At 36.6% G+C, this 22,735-nt stretch overlaps 1 protein-coding gene across 2 annotated transcripts in view; it reads right to left on the minus strand.

Moving 5' to 3' along the window:
• The window catches only part of b3gat1a (beta-1,3-glucuronyltransferase 1 (glucuronosyltransferase P) a), a 159,581-nt gene extending 137,977 nt beyond the window's left edge, over positions 1-21,604 (minus strand). For both annotated transcript variants that reach the window (XM_056477858.1, XM_056477857.1), the window contains exon 1: positions 21,109-21,604. The gene's annotated coding sequence lies outside the window, so the exon portion shown is untranslated. The remainder of the gene's footprint in view (positions 1-21,108) is intronic.
• Positions 21,605-22,735: the final 1,131 nt, after the last annotated feature.

A 22,735-nucleotide genomic window follows, 5' to 3' on the forward strand; every position in this document is an offset into this window, starting at 1 on the left:
CAAATCTGTTAGCTTTTATTAAAACTCAATCCTGGGATATTAAAGCACTGGTAGTAACACCCTTTTCATAAAGACATACAAATTTAGAAAACAGATGTGCACAGCTCACTTTATAGCTTATACCATTCATGAATATTCATCTACAGCCGTGCAGATTAAGGGCAGCAAAGGAGATACAGAAAAATCAGTAAAGTCAATGTTGTAAAAGCTTAGTTAACGTGTGCCATATATGGAACATCACTCTCAGGACTAAGAACCCTCTAGAGCGAAATAGCTCTTATGTAATTTGCGGATGTGGCTATGGGTCAAATGACCAACATCACTTGTAATGACTGTAATAACCTGAACAATCTATCCTGAGATGAAGCCATTTGTACATTTATTGGTTCTACATTGAATGAAATCCACAACTTCATACTATACATTGTCTGGCATGGTAAATAAGAACTAATTTCAGTCATATTGCTGTTCTGGATCCTTAAGAATTCCCTTGATTAATCTCAATCAAGACAAATTGAGCTATATTGTCATTCTGCTACATGTGTGGACATAATGAAATGAAATGCTGCATCACAGGGTTACAAAACTAAACATAAAAATGAACACAACAATGGGTGAAAGAGCAGCTTTTTAAATCCTAGAGATAGCCTGAGACATACTGAAGCAGTAATCTAACTACACATATACAATGAATAGTTGACTATAAGCCCCTTTCACACATACAGACCTTTCCAGAAAATTACTGGCAATTAATCAAATTACCTTTTTGAAAATGCCGGTAAATTCATTCTGGCAATTTTCTAGAAAGAGAAGTTGTAACGTTACCAGTAATTTGCCGGAATGCTGTGTGCACACAGAAGGAAAATTGCCGGAAAAAGCATTACGTTTAGAGACGTCTACTCCAGCCAATCAGAACGCCTTTGACTATTTTTCCAGACACATTTAGCTGCTAGATGTTAGTCAGATAACATTTCTATGTTCCTTCTTAATGCCAACTATGTAAAAACATGCGAAAGTGTTCCTCCATATGTTTTACTTGTCCATCCACAGAATTTGTAATGTAGTCAAATGTGTAAACATTTAGCTGCGGTTTGCGCTTCTGCCTTTGGATGTTTCTGGGGCATAGCAGCTGCATGAATGCTAAAGCTTTAAATAAAAGTGAAACTATCAACAAAAGCCTGACCCCTTATATGTTTACAAATGCAAGTGCAGCCGTTTAGAGGTCATTTCTGCTTGATGATGTCAGAATTTACCGGTATTTTGAAATAGATGTGTGAATGATCTTTTCCAGAAAAATTCCAAAACGTCCTTGCCTGTGTGCTGATTTGAATTTACCGGTAAAGTCGTTCCCGAAATTTTCTGGATTTTTACTGGTATCACTGTGTGAAAGTGGCTATAGACATAACCCAAGACAAACTATACAATTACTGTACAAAATACTGTACAATAATGTGCAAAATAGGTATTTAAGGTTACAAAGCAGGTAGTACAATGTGATTTGTGGTGCATTCACGAGTAAACATTTATTTTATCTTGCCGAGTTCTTGTGGAGTTAAAAAGAGAGTATCTGGTGGATACACAAAACCAGGTAAATGTGTCATTTTATTTCAAATTAAGGTTTGTATGTCATCTGTAAAACCTGAATAAATAAGCTTTCCATTGTATGTATGGTTTGTTATGATAGGAGAATATTTGTTTTATGAGATTCAACTATTTGAAAATGTGGAATCTGATGGACCAGAAAGAATCGCCTTTAAATTTGTCAAGCTAGGCTCATTCTGAAAACGTACCTCTATATACATTTCTGGAGAGCACCAAATATGTCCTAGGAGCTACGTTTTTTTGCAGTTCTTCTTTTCGCGAATCCACCAGAGGCTGCGGTGTATGTTTTTTTTTCGAAAAGCCATGGCGTCATACCATCTGTACCGTCATTTATAAAAATGAAATTCAGCCATACATACCTCTGGCTACATAATTTGCCATCTCCAGAAACGTATATAAGGCTACGTATTTTACGTACGCAAAATTTGCAATGCATATTGTAAAAAAATAAGTTCTTAAAGATTTACAGTAGGAAATTTACTAAACAATCTTAATATCTTAATATTCAAATGATTTTGGCATAAGAGGAACATTCTATCATTTTGACTAATGCACATGCAACTTAAGACATAAGGTTTTGATGATTCTTACAATGACTCATCTGATTATGAATGCCAACATGTCTTTTCATCCTCAGCATTACTGAAAAACAAACAGTTTTTTATAGCTCCTTCCCACCCTAACAACGAGAAGACACCATTACCTTCTTACTCCAAAATCCGAGCTACCGTTTGACTCTCAGTCCCGCAGTAGTCTCAAATGAGTCATGCTTCCTGTCTCAGCCTACCATCCAGTCTTGATTATCCTTTTAAAGTGCCCCTATTGAAGACAGGGAGGTTTAATTGGCTATGCAAATAGTTGGCACACCAGACTCATTACCTACGAGGAACGCAGTAGGCTCACGATGGGAGGATGACTAAGAAACAAATTGGCATTTTCAAGCCTCACAAGCTTTTCTCCCTAAATACAAAGGCTCTAGATAGACTGTGGAGGGAGAAAAAGAAAATCAGCCATTCTTTTTGTTGCTAGAAGAAGTGCTGGCTCCTTGTTTTGTAATTCCCTCTAGTCGAAGTGGGGTTTTGTAGCTCATTTATAGTGACTGCAGTGGTGTAAAAAGCATAGAAGCAGCACGGGGTGTGCAGGGTATCCCCATGCTAACTCTAACGCTCACTGTCTTTAACACCAAACATTAGCATGTCTATAACAGCACAGTATGCTCCAGAAGACATAGGGGGATTGGTTTAGTACAGCACGAGGCTGTCGATAAACCAGGCGCTTTTACCTCAGAATTCCCACTGACATGTTTTCATCCTAGACAAATCGATTGGTTTTGTGTTGATCTCATTTAGCATTTATGGAACAATTGAACAGCATTAATCCTGCACACCCCTCGTCATTAAACCACATGGAGCCTTTCAGTCAACATATACCATCAAATAATTTTGCAAGTCCATCCAGTGGTCTTGGCAAATTTTGTCCAAACTATAAATCCAACAGAGCAGCACGTTCACATGCAGTCAAAGGATTATTGTGTGGTTGGATGACAAAAAAAAAAAAAAATGTTTGTTCTGGCTGTCGATGGTGTTCAGATCTCTTCTCTCGACCAGCAATATAGGGGCTCACTTCTCAGGAGAAAAATTACCACCAGCTGCTCAATCCCCCTTTGTAAACATAATTTGTGCAACTGATGGACCTTAATGGGATTTCTCCGACATTCATTAAGCTGCAATAGCCATTTCAAGAGCACATGTGCCCTGCATCTCACAAATGAGAGAGTGGACACCAGACACCAGGAAATTTCAGATGAAATAAACCCAGGCTCATTCTAAAATAACATACCGCTATATACATTTCTGGAGAGCTCCAAATACGTCCTAGGAGCTACGTTTTTTTGCAGTTTTTGTTTTCATGAATCCACCGCTGTGTACGCTTTTTGTGATCTCAAATTTCTCTCGCGAGTGCCATTCTTGCCTGCTCTTCCACCAGAGGCCGCTGTCGACTGACTGTTGACTGACCCACCCTCCCCCTTTCCTAAACCCAACCAATAGTGTTTTCAAAAGCACAGATTGCAGCTATATACGTACTTCTGGCTACATAATACGCGATCTCCAGAAATGTATACAGGGCTACGTTTTCAGAATGAGCCTATGTTGGATGAAAGAGGCCAAGTAGAGCTGGACGAATGAAAATGAAAAGTGGCATTAGGAAGTCTTGAATTCACATCTCAGTTTGTGGCTATAAAATCAATAGTCAGCTGTGGAGATGTTGCTCTGAAGCTGAAGTTTTAATGGCCAGAGTTTAGCCTTTGCAACAATAGAATACCTTTTTTGGATGATTTATCTTGGTCTGTATTAAATAAAGAATTTATGAATCTGCTGCCACCCCCATCATCTTTTTTTTCCTGACATTACAAAGCATAGATGCATAGTAACTGTTGCTATGCGTTCCAGGTCAGTCAATATTTTGGTGGAGGCTCATTTTACAATGTGTCACACTGTAAATGTGTTCTATTTTGGCAAATTGGTGTCTAATTTGATAGTCCTATTTGTATGTTTTCATAAAATCTACTTACAGTAAGCCAGGGATACAAATAGGGCTGTGCGATTTGGGGAATAGAATATATAATAGAATATTGAATTGTGATTTTTTTTTATATATATATTTTTTTTTTGACAGATGTTACGATTGCGATTTGATTTAAGATTTAATTTTGTATTCAAGCTCCAGCTCAATAATCTGTAAGCCATGGCAACAATTCTGGGACAGTTCTTAAAAATTACCTGTTTTTGTTTGGTGTCTGTGACTTTATAACCAAAATATTCTTATATTACATATGCTGTTTTTTTTTTTTTTAATTAACTTGTCTATTAATTGCTTCTGAAGCGGCAGATGCCATAATCCCACTTGTCAGCACTTTGCTGTTTGTTTTCTCTTTTTTTGTTGTGGCCGTAGTTCGATCACGCAATTCTAATTGGGCAGAACGAAAGTGTGTTCTCTCAATTGGCTAGTAAGGCACACAAAGCCGGCAGTCACACATTTTCTCTGGGTGCGAGAAAATTAAATAATATATATACATTTCATGTTGCAGCCTCTTGGGATTAACTAATCGCAACGTTTCAAATTGCAATTCGATTTCAATTAATCACACAGCCCTAGATACTAGAAAACTTACTAAGCCTAATAAGTTTTAAATTTATGAAAGACCATATAAACAAGGATGGTTTCAACCAGTTTTTAATGTTATAATCAACCGAAGGCACAATATCATTGAGGGGTCTCCATATCTAGCTATTAGCCTGTAGATTTCCAACATAGGCTCATGCTTCCACCTCTATTTTTTTGAAACTGCAAAAACATACTGCAGTTTTTAGGTAAAATGAATGCTACAGGGCAGTATGATGTGACGCCGATGATATTTACAGGAGCATATAATCAGTGAATAGAGAATTATTTTGTGAAATTATTTGCACAACACTAAATAAATACTACAAAACAACTTAACGGTGGGATCTGTAATCCAAAATGTTTGCCTCACGTTTCCATCTCAATATGGACAACCTTTCTGTGATTAAATATTCACTTAGTAATCAGAAGTGTATCTGTTTCATGAAGTCTTTGTGTACAAAACAACAAAATCATTGGGTGGTGCATCTGGCCAAAAATCACACTTAAAATCCTGAAGTGTGTGGTCAATCTAATGTTTTTATGAATCCCTATAAATTGGTACCTATAATTTGTCATAACATAATTACATTTTAACAGGCTTTGTAGACAAAAATTCCAATTGAAAAAACTAACAATATATGAATTGCAGACCTTATTTGAAATCAGTTTTTTCTTGTTCAACATGGAGAACTTGTGGGAACAACTAGAACACAAACAAAATCTAATTGGGGGACTTTTTTCAACCTCACGAGAAAGTCCTAATCACACCGCTTCCTATTTAAATGTCTTTTACCCACACACACACACACAAAAAAAAATTGCTTCTTAAAAGAAAAAAAAAAGTTGTACTTGCAAAAAGTTTATCATAGTCTGCTTCTTGTTTCAAAAGACAGAGAGGTTCACAGATCTGCTGGGCAAGCTAAAGCAGAGCTACTATATCTACTGTGTAATTACACAAAATATCTGACTGCAGAATGCTGCTACTAACCAATCAGGATGAAATATTCCAGAGAACCATGTAATAAACACACATACTCTCTGAGGGCAGTGTTTGAATTAGCAAGCCAAAGCAGAAAATAGTCCTCTGAGAATAAATCTTAGTAGGATATTAAATTGCCGTTTGAAAGGTAAATGAAAGTGGCCAGTGGCATGTCTCCCAGTTTCAGAGATTCACTGTGCTTTCAGAGTCAAAAGCTGGCGAGTTTGGCTCAGATCTGCTCAAAGTGTGAGCTCCTGCAAGCTCAGTAGCTCATAATGATGTCTGCACACATCACTAATGTTGTAAATTCCACAATGGTGACCGTGATGCGTAACCCATTATAATGGATCTGCATAATATTCATTTTTCTACGTTTGAACAGGCTCACTAGCACAGTACTATTGTTCATATTGAATTACATTCAGTTTCACTTTAGTTTTTCACTTTTGAGAATTAAAGTTTTATTAAAAACAGCCTTGTGCTGAATCTGTACTGTAGTAACATTTCCAAATAGAGTAATTAAAAACACTTGCCTGTGGCAATAAATATGCAAAATATTCTGTTTGCTTATTTTGCAACATTTGAAAATGGCATACCATCTACTATAAATACATTAAAAGTGCTGCCTATAGGCAGAATAGGCAATTGCCTAGGGCCTCGGGTTTGAAGGCAGGCAATCAAGGCGAGAAGCAAAATACTGTAATCATTGTCTATTACATATTCTGTCATTCACTTCTCATTAATTAATTCATTTTCCTTTGTCTTAGTCCCTTTATCCATCAGGGGGTCACCACAGCAGAATGAATCGTCAACTTATCCAGCATATACTTTAAGCAGTTGATGCCTTCCAGCTGCAACCCAGTTCTGGGAAACACCCATACACTCTCATTCACACACATACACTACGGCCAATTTAGTTTATACAATTCACCTATAGCACATGTCTTTGGGCTGTGGGGGAAACCAGAGCACCCGGAGGAAACCCACATGAACACAGGGAGAACATGCATACTCCACACAGAAATGCCAACTGACCCAGCTGGAACTCGAACCATCCCGAATTCGACCTTCTTGCTGTGAGGCGACAGTGCTAACCACTGAGCCATCGTGGCACCCTCATTCACTTTTTATCACCAAAAAATAAAAAGCTTTGGTGATTGACTGTAATGTAAAGTATTATAATAATTATAATAAATTTTTTGCCGTTTTAACCTTTATTTTAAACGATGGTAGAGTGTAAAGCATGGGGAACAAAAAGAGGGGAAGAATCGCCAAAGCACCTCAAGTCTTTGGACCTCAATGCTTTTTGTCGACGCACTAACCACATGGCTATTGGCACAGATAATTTAATGTTTTATAAAAGATTAACTTGCAAATGGTCTGTCAGTTGATACTTTTTAATGGTGAATTTGTTACAAACTAATGGGAGCCTCTTTGATGCACAAAGATTTGAATCTCAAATTGACTAGACATTTGTAAAATAATCAAAATGCAACCAGACTAGACCAGATTTTTATTTAAATTTTTCCCCACTTTGTATATATTCATACTAATTGTATATAGTCATACCACTTTGTATATATTCTACATTCCACTATTTTCCATGAGAATAGTAGGGTGGCAGAGAGAGCCTAACATGCTGCAATTTAAGAAAACACATGCAAATACAAAAACACCAGCAAGTTAAGAAAAGTTCTTCATACGTTTAACCGCAAACATGCAGCAAATCTTCACAACGCATACATATTAAAAATGTGCAGCATTTTCACACAACACAAACAAATTAATAAAACATACTGAACACAATGTTTCAAGGGGACCCTAAAATGTGACCCTATCTGCTGTGAATGTTACTCAAAGTATGAGTAAAAAGTAGCTCTTTTAAATGGACTCAAGAGTAGTGAGTATTACGCTGTGAAAGGTTGATTCGTTTACATGCAATTTGTGCATGTGTGTGAACAAGTAACATTCTGTACTGCATTTAGTTATTCTTTAAGTTCATTTGGGAATTTCAGTCATCATACAGTACACATCCTTCATCTTCTCTGGGTCACTGCATGTAAAGATTTTAAACATCTTTTTGGGCACTTTTTAATGTTTCCAGATGATTTGCTGCATTTATAAAGGACCCATGTCTTGAGGTAGTTTAGTATAGGACTGCACAGTATATATTTTTTCAGCCTGATCTCACGAGAAAACGTAAGTATTTTACGTTTTGACAGTTTAGTGGCTAATTCCTATGAATTCGTACGAGTTCAGTCGTACGAAATTGTACGATTTTAAAAAGGAGGCGTGGCACCTAACCCCACCCCTAAACCCAACCGTCATTGGCGGATGAGCAAATCGTACTAAATTGTACGAATTAGATCGTACGAATTCGTACAAATTAGCCACTAAATCAAGAAGTTACGAATTGCCGTGAGATTGTGTTGATTTTTTAGCATCATTATCGCAATGTACACATTGCAATATTCACATCGCAAAGATATGCAATGTTGAGTTTGAATTATAGTTGAGCAGGAGCTACAGAATTGTATTTAATCACTGTATTTGTACAGAATCTATATGATTTATGCATAAAAAATCATTTCTGTCTTGTTTATAGTCCAAATACAGTATCTACATTTCAAAGCGAAAACAAGATTATTTAACTTACCCCACTGGCAAAAAAGTTAGCTTGTTTTAAGGAAAATCTCTAATTGTGACTGTGAAAAAAAAAAACTTATATTTTTACTTGCTCTAAGAATTTGGACTAGAAATAAGACAAAACAAAGTAAGAGCATATTTCTTTTCTAGTGTGGTTATTAAATTTCTGTACCTGAACACTACTAGACTCCCCAGGAAAAATAAAATAGAGCTGTTCAAACTATTTTGTGAAACTGTATTCATATCACAATATTAATTGCAGAAAATTAAAATATTGCAATATCAGATTTTTCTAATATTGTAAAGCCCTAATTCAGTATGATGCGAATTCCTTTTTATGTGCGATTCTATTGGATGGGAGTCACAGGACTGATTTTTGTACTTAGCCAATCCCCATAGACAAGAAAAAATAAAGTAGTGACTACAGTTTGAAGAAAAATGATGGAGTAAAAGTACCACTACAGTACTAAAAATATACCCGAGGCAAAGTAAAAGTACACATTTTAAACTACGTGGTAAATAACAATTCCTGAGAAAAACTACTAAATTACGATAATCTGAATATTTGTAAATTGTTCCTTTACACCACTGGTGACTAGAGCTCATTGAAGTTATAGGTGATCTTAGAAAGTAGTTTTTTGTTTGTTTATTTTAACATCCTGATCCCCTTTTCTTTTGTATTTTATTAGCCTAAATACCCATAGCTGGGTCCATCATGTTTTAGGATCACCTTAAAACATTTCTGTTGTGTTCCATTCTATTTGTGGCAAAGTGTTGTGAGAAAAATGCAGACGTTTTCTCAATTTGTTTGCGTTGTGAGGATTTGCAACACGTGAGCTGTCAAACCGATAAAGATCGTTTCTTAATTTGCTGTTTTTTTGTTTGTTTTGTTTTTTTGTAAATGCATGTATTTTTTTCTCTCAGCCATGGTAGTACAATAGGGCTTTCTTGTTTCAAAACTGCAAGCATGTCTATTTTTCCACAAGTTGGCATTAGAGAAACATGATATATTTTGTTGCTCACCATAAAAATGACTGGAACTGACAAATATTATTTAAACCCTGCATAAATAATATAAATAAAATCAGATCAAACTAATCAAAGGACAGAATGGTCAAGCGTAGCTGTTTTTTTTTTTTTCAAGCATACATGTTTTATGGTACTGATAAAATCACATGCATAAAGATATTAAGAGTGCAATTGGCTGAGCAAACAGTATTATTTTGAAAACATATAAAATAATAAATAAATTGTATTTGTTTATTATTTTTATACCTTTACTGTTTTATATTTTGAGGCATTGAAATCAAAAGGGCATTGAAATCAATAGAGTGAAAGCTAAGCAAACATGGACCAAATTTATATTATAATTTATACAAATTTTTTGTACAGACAAAAAATAATCAAGAGTACTGAACTATTAATTAATAATCTACAGCGGTAATTATCATTTGTGTCAAAAGGATGTTGCACTACACTGCCACTGTGCTGTCTTTTTAATAGCTGAAAGAACACATACAGGTGAAATCAGAATTATTAGCTCTCCTGATTTATTAGCCCCCCTGAATTATTAGCCCCCCTGTTTATTTTCTCCCCAATTTCTGTTTAACGGAGAGAAGTTTTTTTCAACACATTTTTAAACATAATAGTTTTAATAACTCATTTCTAATAACTGATTTTATCTTTGCCATGATGACAGTAAATAATATTTGACTAGACATTTTTCAAGACACTCTAATACAGCTTAAAGTGACATTTAAAGGCTTAACTAGGTTAATTAGGTTAACTAGGCACGTTGGGATAATTAGGCATTATTGTTTAGCGATAGTTTGTTCTGTAGACTATCGAAAAATATATAGCTTAAAGGGGCTAATAATTTTGACCTTTAAATGGTTTTTAAATAATTAAAAACTGCTTTTATTCTAGCCAAAATAGAACAAATAAACTTTATTCAGAAGAAAAAATATTATCAGACATACTATGAAAATTTCCTTACTCTGTTAATCATCATTTGAAAAAAAATTCAAAAGGGGGCTAATAATTCTTACTTCAACTGTACAGGACAGCATTTTTGGTATTAAAACATATTTCCAATGACCTTAGATTGAAAATAACACACTGATCATATTGGATCATTCGGCAAACAGCTAAAATTAACCTGCATTAAAAAGAAATTCACCCATGAGCTCAAACGATAACCGACTTCCTACATCAGAATGAAAGAGCACAGTCTAATTCAGGTCTAAGAGGTTGAATAAATCCATTTTTAAACTGTTAATTAAAGCTCACAAGAGTGTAGTGTCGTCTTATTGATGAAGCAATGTTAAATATCTTGCTAAACCGTTAACATACAGTACTAAATACAATCTAGTTTCATCAGCATATCTGTCAGATACACACAAGGTCTGTTACAGGTCACAGTCCTGCTCAGCGAAAACAAAACGCAGAGGCAGCTGAAAACAGCACAGTGTCGCATTAGACAATCCCCAGCATGTTTTTTCTTAGGCGCTGATGCGATCTGTAATGTTCTGGCCAGATTATAGCACAAAAAGATGAGCGATATTAATTTCTAACAGCATGCTCGACAACACACAACAGCTTTAGAGAGGCTATCTGTGACTACTTTAGCTATAGCGGGTCATTAGAGGAACGACTACAACAAGCAACCCGATGACAAACACAAACCTCTTTCTGCAGTTCAAGTGGTGTTGCTGCACAGTTATAAATGCTGTTTTTAAATGGGGATTTGTGGCTTTGTTCTATATTCAATTTCACAGAGATGAGATAATACGACAAATGCTGATTAGCAAGCATTACTGATGGCACTCGTAAGGCCACGGTTAGTCAAATAAATGCAAATGTCATGAATAATATTATTTTGAATTAGCATTAAGTTAATTATGTTGCAATTTGATAATGAGTCAAATCTTTCAATCGGAAAATGTTTTAATCAGTTGAAATATTTAGTGACTATTATGTTATTAATAGTAATATTTAAACATGTCAGTTATTCCAAGAGGCCAAAAAAAAAGGAATGTGACAAAAGGCAGTGGGTTTTTAATTCTTACATTCTTAAATTCTTTGCACATACAAATAATACAATTACTTTGGGAGCTGACTTGTTAAATTGAAGTTTGTACCGGAATAAAAAGCAACCAGATTAGAGTTTTTTTTATTTTGATATTATTTTGTTTTAATCTTTTGGCATACCACTGTCTGTTTGTATTCTAAAATGACCTATTTTCTTTAAGGATGGGCGATATATATTGCTTCACCAAAAATTATTAGGGTCATGTCCATGTATTAGGCGATAAGTCGATATATTGATTATTGTGACAGGCCTAATTTAAAAAAAAAAAACACCCGCAGAGACACTTGATACAGAGGAACATTAAATAACCTAATGCCAGCTAGTGTTTTGGAAGTGTTATTGCAGAGCAAAAAAAAGTCACTCAGAAATATAAATGCACGACTACACGCAAGGCATGCTCCGTGGGTTACGGCGATCGTTTGAAGCAGACTTATAAATCAGCCTTTAGTCAGTTATATCTTAAAATTGTAAAAAAAAATATTATTTTATTCTGGATATATGTTAATCAGTTTGAATATTTTGTGACTATAATATTAGTAATTAAACATGCGGTTCAATTCATATATTTCAAGAGGCCAAAAAATTAATAAATAATAATGTGACAAACAGCAGTGTGTCTTTATTTCAGCATTGAGCAGAACTGAATTCCCCATATGGCAGCCAAATCATTAAGGCCAGACGCTCTGCTGTGTCAATCCTGTTTCATAGTGTAAGAAGGACATGATTGCAGACTCAAATTAAACATGAATACACGTGGTGTCCAGAGGTGAAACGGTCATGGTCACTATACAGTGAATCTATAGGATTATAAAATGTGATTGGTCTCAGATATTTCACAGGAGCTGCTGGCAGACGGAAGGGCACAGGTGGGGACGGGGCTTGGTGTCGGGTCTGCTGTTCCAGAGGACAGACATGGAGGACAGATACTTAGCAGAATTAGATTCACTAAAGGGAGACTTTATTGTTTTTAAAGGTCATTTGCTTATTATCCCTTCATGGCTCCCAGTGCTCCTTTTGCATTCTCATCAAGAACGCTGTAAAGTACACAGTGACTTTATAGATATTTATGTGGTTCTGGATTTTCAGGAAAGTGACAATAGATAGGATTTGTACTCAGAACGTACAGTTCACTCTGGGAATAAGAAATTCTTTCTTTTTTTGTGCTATCCATTATTTCAAAGTTCAAATTGACATGCTTTTAGAGTGTCGCTGCAATCCACTGCATTCTGCCTCGCTCTTTTTGAAAGCAAGAACGTGACCTGTATGAATGACCCCAGCTAATTTTACCTGTTCTTGGTAAACAAGGTTTTGTGTACTATTTTCCAGCTGACTGGATGTATGTTTCATGTTTGTCATGTTGCACCCTGGTATGCATGGACTTCCATTAGGTGTCACAAATATATTTATTAGAATATCTGTTTCAAAAATATGTTTAGCCTTTTTCTCAGATTGTTTTTGAGCAATCATGAACATTATAATGTCAAAAGAATGTATTTAAGTCACTAAAATACATGTAATTATGTGTTGTTATATATGAAAGGATTACTTCAGCTTAAAATTAAAATGATTTTATTAATTACTCACCTTTCTGTCATTTTAATCCCCTGAGACCTTTATTCTTCAGAACGCAAATGAAGATATTTTAGATGAAATCTGAGAGCTCTCTGATGCTCCATTGACAATATTGGTTTATTTACGTTCAAAGTCCAGAAAAAGAACCAAAACATTGGCAAAACCATTATTCCATTTAACTTCAGTGGTTGAACTCTAATAAAACAAATCTCCAAGAACAATTTTGTGCAGCAAAAAAATGTAAATACAACTTTGTTTGCCTATGTCCTTCATGTCTGCTGTGCCAGATTAGGGTGCTCATTTACTACGGTCAAAACAGTGATTGCACAGCAAATGTGCACCCTGATAACACAACAAGGTTTTTTTTTTTTTTCAAAAGTCTTCTTGGTGCTTAGAATGATCACAGTCGAAACCCTAAAATCACATAGAATGATTTGACAATGTTTTTGGTTCCATTTTGTGACACGTTCAATGTCCAGAAAAGCAGCAGAGAATACTCGAATTTCATCTTAAATATCCTAATTTGTGTTCTGAAGACAAACAAAGGTCTCAGGGGATTGGAACAACATGAGGGTGAGTAATTAATAACATAAATTTCATTTTAGCGTGAGCTAACCCTTTAAAGTGTCTCATCAAATAGTATTTCTCATAATTGGAAGGATTTCTGCAGTATAGCAAACAGATATTTTGTTGCGGTTTGTAATTTAAAGGTGCAATATGTAAGTTTGACATCCAGTGGTTGAACTAGGTATTGCACTCCTACATCAAAACAAACGCAAGCCCAGGTTGTCAGTTAGAGCAGTGTTTCCCAACCCTGTTCCTGAAGGCACACCAACAGTACACATTTTCAATGTCTCCCTAATCAAACACACCTGAATCACCTAATTAGAACATAAGAAAAGACTCCAAAACCTGAAGTTAATTAGTCAGGTAAGGGAGACATCCAAAATATGTACTGTTGGTGTGCCTCCAGGAAAAGGGTTGGGAAACACTGAGTTAGAGTACAGGAGCTGATTAGGAGCCATTATGAGGCTCATTTACAATTTTTTTATATTTTTACAATTAATTGATATTTTACAATTTTACAATGCCATTCCAAACGTCTTTTTAATTCTGTGGAACACAAAATATATTTTAAAAAATCTTTACCATAATGAAGCCCATGGTACAATTTGAGCCTCACAGTCTGTGATTGTATCAACAGAAATGCTTTTTTTAATATATATTGTATTTTACAGAAAAAAAGGCTTTTAACAAAATGATGGAAGGTAAATGGTGTCAAAATGTACATTTTTTGGGTGAGCGATTTCTAGAACACTTTATTAAGTGACTCCTAAAAGAAAAATCATGTTGCTTATGTTATATCTCTTGCCCCCAAAATGTAATACCTCATTAACTTTATGTCAAACAAATATGAGGCGTATACAAAAATCATGACCACTGCAACCTATGTACTTCAGAAAGGACCTGAGAATGCATGTCAATCATCTTGACTGCGGTCAGTAAAGTGTACACATCCTCAAAGAAAATCATTAGCTTCTCTTCACAACCAGATCAACTATGAAACTGCTCTACAGATGCAACATGCTCCCATAGGGCCAGATATGCATCATGGATGTGTAGCCGACAAATCTGCAGCAACTGTGTGATGCTATTAATGTGGACCAAATTTTCTGAGGAATATTTTAAGTATCTTGTTAAATCTATGTCACAAAGGATTACAGCAGTTCTGAAGGCAAAAGAGGGTACGGTACTAGTAAGGTGTACCTAATTAAGTGGCCGGTTATTTTACATTTAACGATTACATTTTTGCCTGAATGCACCCAGACGCCCAGAAAACCATAAAATACTGTTTGTTTCATTTGTATCTGTATTTATCAATGCTTGTGGCTGTTTTATTATATTTTATGTAGAGGCACTCCCCTGCATAATCATCGCAATAAAATCTAAAATTCCTTTTTTTTAAATAAAATTATGAATTCATCCAAATAGAGCCATTCATTTCACCTGGTGAGATTATACTCAATGTTGGAATATGTATTATAGAAAAACTGCCGTCGAGCAGAAGAGTATGCGAAATCACTCCTTGACGTTAGATGGGGCTACACAACTTTAAGCTGCACCCGCTTGTAACACAGAAGAAGGCAGAAAGTTGACATGCTTGTTGTTGAAGTTACTGGCGATTCGAACAAGCATAGATGGTTCAAGTAGCAGCTCCAGCTCTAGCGATGAAGAAATGATTAATGTTCACCAGTGCAATAAGCAGGTCCACGTTCATATCGCCTCTGGGCATCTTCTTAAATGTGCGCTTGCATTGACAGTTTTGCGCTTGAGTGCCTCCAAGTGGTGTTTACTGTAACTTCAGCAGCTCTGTGCACATGAACGAAAGTGCCAATCTGATTGGTGGAGAAGGAAAAATGAGGCGTTTCTTAAAAAATGATGCTCTTACGCCTGCCGTTTTGCGCGTTTGTGTGCACGATCATATTGGTGTCCTTTATTTAGTCACGATGCGTTAAATGTCGACGGAAAACTTGGAAAATGGTTGGACGCTGGTCAATTGGTGATTTTGAAAACCCTATTGGTTGGGTTTAGGGAATGAGGGGTGTGGGTCAGTCCATTGGTCAGTCAGTGAGTCAGTCAGTCGTCAGCGGCCTCTGGTGGATTTACAGCTGACTTGAATGGCACTAGCGAGAGAAATTTGAGATTTGAAAAAGCGTACACAGCGACCTCTTTTGGATTCGCGAATACAAAAACTGCAAAAACTGTCCCCTTGGGACATATTTCACAATCTCACAAACGAAAAATGTGTGTAGCGGTACGTTTTTAGAATGAGCCTGGGTTAAGTAAAAAAAAATAAATAACATTTTGTTTAAGGTTTACAATGCAAATCCATTTAGAACCACTTGTTTGGTAAACAAAAACAGTAAGGTTTGCATATAATACATCTAACACAACACTGTTAAAATTACTTTACAAACCGTATTGTGCAAAAATCATCTAAACATTTATTTAATAAATATTCAATAATATTACTGAAATATAAAAAACTGAATATATAAATATATATATATATATATATATATATATATATATATATATATATATATATATATATATATATATATATATACACACATTTTCATAAATTGACTGATGATGGGCTCAAAAACCTGTGGATATCTGCAGTGTTCTGTGTGGGCCTATACCCATCATTAAGAAAAAGGTGAGCCATACTGTAAAGTATGAATGGATGAAGTTGTTTTGGCACATGGAGAGTGGGCGTCCACGTGACACCCCCGCTGAGGAAATAGCCTGGCATCCTCGCATTAGCTTCTTAGCTTTTTCTGCTACTACGAGCCGAGCTCTTCCGGGGGTAACAGCTGTCATCCCTGGGGGTGTTATGCTTCTGTAATGGGAGTGTGTTTGTGTGTGTGTGTCTATGTAGCTCAACTAAAGTGGGCCAGAGATGGCAGCCAAACACAAGCTCAAAGCCCCCCGGTGCCGAATTTAAGAAGGCAGAATAACAGCCCAGCCTGAGGCCTGGCAATCTGTTTTCCTGCCTTTCTCCTCTCTTCCTCTTTTCTTATTCTGTTTCTCAGCTGTTCATTAGCTGTCCATTGAGAGAGAGAGAGAGAGAGAGAGAGAGAGAGCTATGGGTGTTAGCGCTACACTCCGGGCACAGCTAGCTGGTAAAGAGCTGATCTGACCATAGCGATGTGTAACTCTCTGTGGCGGCGTTGGGATGAATGAATAATGCAGCCATGGTAGCGTCACTCAGGGAACAATTGCGCTGGTTAATATTCATGGCATGGAGATTCAGATGGCGTTGTGAATCGCTTTACAGTCTTTTGAGAGCTTAAACTCCCCCAGCAAACTAGTCTAGCCTGTGTGACACAAGCGAAAACAGGTTTCTGTGTGGGTTTTGCTGAGGAAAATTGGACATAACACTTGAAGGTTGAATCGGATTGTTTGTCTGCAACATGAACAAATTATTCACATGTTAGCAAGAGAGACTGAGTGTGTGAACAGTGTGTGTGTGTGTGTGAAAGAGAGAGAGGGAGGGCAGGAGTGCCTGCAGCCAGCAGCTCTGGCCTAGCGTGCCTTCAAATGCCAACGTCAGAACTGTTTTCAGCACAAACCCTGTGAATTATTTTACCCACAGGATGTTCAAATATTCTTGAAATCTGCTTAATGTTGAATTCCTCACAACCGCGCTGATTTATCAGAGGAGTTGATGATGTTTTTGGCTTGTATTCTTTGCCCCTGTCGCTTTGGCATTCTCGAACGCTCAATGATCACACGAGTTATAGCAAGTCATTCAGGGATTTTGTGGCTTACTGGCCTGAATATATAGCATGAATATTCTGTTTGTGAATCTTTAATATTGTTGAGAGTGAAATACAAGGCACCACTGCTGCGGTATGTGCTGACACCTCAGAGCAAAGCGCAGGCTAAAAAATCTCTGAGTGAGTATGAGAGCTCCTACGAGAGAGACAGCTAAACTGCAAAGTTCACCAGGTATCGCAGCTTTTTATATATAGTGTAAAACTGCTATATTTTTTATTATATGATAACATTTAAACAAAACAAGATCTGTTCGATTTAGCTTCATTATTTTATTTGAATTGAACCTGTAACTAGTTAAACAAAGGTTGTTTCTCAATATGCATTCTTTAGCGTTCTTGCGTCCTCGTGTTCATCATCAACCACCAAAGTTCAGATCCAAAACTCAGGACCGCAAGAATGCAGGACATGTAAAAGTTTCCGGATGTGTTCCTGATTTCGAGGATGCATCGATTCAGACTTGAGCACAAAATTTGCTCGAGAAGTCCAAGAAGTCATTCCGGCTGAATAAAGGAGGTGGGAAGCACAGCGTTTTATATAGATTTATAATTAAAAGATCAGGGATATAACTTATTTGTCTCAGGAGTTTCCCTAAATGAGACGGTAAAAGTAAACATTAACATGAAAATCTTAATGAAGGCATAAACACATTAAAGGTGTTTATTTGCTGAAATTTAAAACTTGTTTTATTTGTATTGTGCAATGTATATTTGTAAAGTCGTTATGCATAGTACAGTATACATTGTGAAAAGGGGAAAAAACAATAAATTGTTGTATGAATGCTGTAATGTTTAAAACATTTTCCATTAAAACGCATGAAGGTCTCGTGACCATCATTCACCCGAGTTGGTTTGTCTGAGGTAACTTGACAAGAACAGTCTCAACAAAAGCCTTTTTTGAATTGAGAAACAGCCCCTATATAGCTTAATATGCTTTGTCTAATGATGTTTTAACACTTGGAAAGTTTGGTTTACAAATTGAAAATGGTGCGATTGCTCAGTATGGGTCATTTCATCTGAATAAAAGTGAACTCTGACATTCAAAGCCTGGTGCCAAAACAAGTGAATGGAGAGCACTGTTATGGTTGGTCTCGATTCACTTTCATGTAGTTGACTAAAGGTGTCTAAACAGAAAAAAAAACAGATATGATATCACTAAATTGAAAAGAATGCTCAAGCAGAGCTGATTTTTGCTTGTCATAGCACAGTGTTACCCATTACAAATTTAGTTTGTTACCATGAAGAAGATCTTAGTTTGCTGCTCTTTTGACTCCATTATACATTTATTCGCTCTTCTCTACTGATTAAAAAATACCATCACATCTACATAAAATGAGCATCATTAGTGCAGCACACAGCGTTGTTTTGGAAGTTCTATTGTAAAATATAAAAATATAAACCTTTTTTTAATAGTTTGTATCATTGTATAATTGGTTAAAAACGTACACTTTTAATGATAAGCAATATATATATATATATATGTGTGTGTGTGTGTGTGTGTGTGTGTGTGTGTGTGTGTGTGTGTGTGTGTGTGTGTGTGTGTGCGTGTGTGTGTGTGTGTATTATTTTTTTATCTTTATTCCAGGCCAAACAAACCAGAATTCAGAATTTCAATCCAAACCAAACAATCTAGCCCAGCATCCAGCTGTCAGCATTAAACTAGTGTTGTTATTGTGAAATCACAGTGTACATGTCTGCAAATCACAGAAATAATGAATAACCTGAATGAATAAACATATGTATTTTAAAGAAAAAAATGTATTTCGAATTGAGATATAATAGAGATATAAGTGGCAATCAAAAATCTTGTTTAAAAGCATAAACCAGTGGTGATTCAGAATAATTCAGAATAATCATTGCAAAGTCAATGATTAGAGGTCTTTCCCTAATCTCATGTAGAACAGAACACCTGCTTCAACGGCCAATCAATTCCCAATTTGATCAAATCAAGCCGTGCCCCATTTATTCCATAGAAAATTTTGTATCACTAGGGAACACATCATATTAGGGAAGTGAAATGGATTGCATATGGTGTTTCACATATTATGGTATTAATAGCAATAAAAGACTGGAAATGATCACTCTTCAGTAAATGTTTTGCTCCGATCTTTGCAGTTCTCCATATTAGGATAATACAACACAGAGATAAGTAGGCATGGGACGATAACCGTTTTTAAGGTATACCGTGGTTTGAAAAAGTCAAGGTTTTAAAACCGCCAACATTTTCTGCTCTACCGTTCCTACGGTTTTTAGGACAATATCTCCAGAAGAAAAGATTTCCAAAGATGCCGTTTTAAATGGTGAAGAAACCAGTGTTATTGAAACTAGCAGAAGTGAAAACACAGCAGAAGTCAATGATTCATTTCAATTATTTAGCCTGACATGTTTACTGCTCCAAAATATTTTAAATGTTTCTCAAAATAAAATATATAGTGTTCAAAGCTGAAAAAAAAGTTGTTGTTTTTTACCCAGACATTTAAAAAGAATCTATTTTAGAGCAGTGATCACAATATCGTGAAACTGTGATACAAGGTTATCACACCATCAGAATCTTATTCCAGCCCATGCCTAGATATATGACACATAAAAATGATCTTGAAGTTCTTTCCCTTAATTTGTTCTTACCTCACCGTTAACTGCTTGTCTCTATGAAGCCACAACAGGCTGATTTGACCTAAACTTTCCACTAAGAGTTGCCCAATCTGTCCCTTGATGTGGAACTCCATCCCAAGCGCAGCTTCGCAGAGATGCACTTTCTGATGACATCGCAACACATCTCTACTAATGGCTTCATAGTCCTGCCCTGGAGCGGCACCATCCCTGTTCTTATGTAATGATTTACATATTTAGCTATGGTTGTTATGGCTTCAGCAGCTGGCAGAGATGGGTTTTACACAATAAAAGAGACGCCCAAATTTGTAAAGCTTTCTCCATCTAATTACCATCACGCTTTCGCTAAGCACCCAGCCATGCATTGTTCTCGAGATTGTTTTTTTTTTTGGCATGAGGGGTTGTTTGGACACTAGGTCAGGTCGGGGGAGGGGCCCTAAAATAAGCTGTTAATGGGTGAACACTTATACTCAGGTGTAGATTAGGCTATGGCTCTGCGTAGCCTTGGCAGTGAGCTGTCATTAGGCTTAATAGTTCTTGTTATGATACATGTGCGACTATCTTCGCAGTGCAGATTCGAAATGAATATTAAATTGGCACTTATTTTAACTAAACTAAATATAGCTAAAATCAACTGCAGATGACCTTGGATAAATATTCTATAATGGTAAGTTTCAGGTATGTAATACTACTACTACATTTTAAGTCTGTGCTACATTATTGTCAATAGATTCAACTCAAGCAAAGCGCATGCATGCTCTGCATTGACTATGTATACACAACTACGGCTATACACAAACTGTTTTTTAAGGTTCCCAGCTAGTAAGTCAGTCATGTCAAGACCATGGTGCTCTTTGAGCTTTGTATAGATTAGGAGTGATTCGTTTCTTCAGTGCTGCCTCAGGTCTCTGTCACAATCTCATCTTCGTGTACATCTAAGCATATGCATGGCTTATTCTCCATGGCTCATCCACACTGCCGTCTCTCAATCGTGAGAGAGAAACAGCAGTCTCAGCCTCTGTGTTTGCTCATCACCACAGAATTTGTGTACCTCTTTTTGCTGTGCTTTATCGCAGTTAGACAAAGAAGGTTTGTCTTACCTTACGTAGATGCAGCTATTTCCATCACATGCTGCTGCATGCTTCATTCATTAAAATATCCCTCCATCTCTCACTCTTTGTCTTTGTGTGGCTCTCTTGATTTCTTTTTGTCCTCTTCTCTTCTTTGTTTATGGTCAGAGCATCCCTGGATTAGTGTGTTCTGTGGCATCTGAATCTAAGTGGAAACGTTGGCTGTAATTAGGAGCCTTGGGGACGAATCTGCCGGTAGATCTCCCCCGTTTTCCTTTCCTCCCTGTCAGACGCGCTCTCACTCAAGCCCACAATTCGAGAGAGAAGGACGTGGGCAAGACCCTGCAGTAATGGTGTGGTAATTTGCTTGGTGGTTGTTCTCTGTCTCTCCCCCTGATTTCTCTGTCTTCATTCAGCGTGGCGGTCGCGGCTCAGTCAAGCTGTCAGAACGCATGGAGACACATCTGTGAATGTGTTTATGTGGCTCTAACGTTGCCTCTTCGGCGAGGCAGAGACCCCCTCCTTGCTCAAGATGTGCTCACTAATGGCATGTACCATTATGGCTCAGAGCAGGGTGGGCTTTGAGGGAAGGAGGGGGAGAGAGAAAGCGTGAGGGGGCAAGTAGGAAAATAAAGAGGGTTTGTAGACTGATGAGTGGATGTTAGCAACTCTGCGGATGTGTGTATATACTCTTATACATTGATTCTTGCTATTCTGTATTAGACAAAACATTGTATTGACTGCACTTTAATTTGTACATCAAAATTTAAAGAATGTTATAATGTCATTTATGTCTGAATGCCAACACTGAAATACAAGCATTTTGCTAACACTATTTTAGAGTGTTTTTGTTGTACAGTTCCATGTTACTATTTTGATTGCAGTTAATTATACATAATTACATCCAACTAACTCTGGACATAACCCTCATCCTAACCTGAACCATATAGTAAATACATGTAGTTATTTAGTAATATTGCTCAGTAGTTAAATGGATAGTTACACTGTACTGTAACAAGGACACCTTAAAAATAAAGTTTAAGCTACGTTTTTATATAGTATACTATGAACAGGGATACAATCAGCCAGCACACTCGTCCCTCCATAGTTAAAAGACATTTTGTGGCTGCCGGTTTGTTTACTTGCAGGAGTTCCATTGGCATTTTCCTGCATGTTAATTCTGACCAATCGAAAAGCAGTTTAGAAAATATGTTCAATAATATCTGGCCAATGAGTGATGTGGATTTTGTCACATGACTGCATTTTGGTTCTTTTCAACTGGTTCGGCCTAAGCAATCAGTGTGGTGTGAAAAGGAACCAAAAACGGCAGAAACATGCTACAATGTATCATTTGTTGCCCTTGGTCCAGACCAAATAAACGGAACCTCAGATGTGATAGCACCCTTAGATAAACGTGTAAATCCTGCGACACACCTAGACATTGTCAATGTACTAGTGGTGACATTTTTTTTTAGAATACTAATGTTAGTACTGTGTTTCCTTGTGTGTTCTTGAGCTTTTTTATACTGGTGCAGTTTTTATACTGAACTGAACTGAAGCAGTTTCAATTTACTAGCCAGCATTTTATACCACTCTCCTGCCTGCCTGAATTGCTGGAATGTTCCACAATTTGAAATTGTTTCTTTCTTCATCTATG

This window comes from Danio aesculapii, chromosome 18 (genome assembly GCF_903798145.1).
Source record: "Danio aesculapii chromosome 18, fDanAes4.1, whole genome shotgun sequence".
Taxonomy (NCBI): Eukaryota; Metazoa; Chordata; class Actinopteri; order Cypriniformes; family Danionidae; genus Danio; species Danio aesculapii.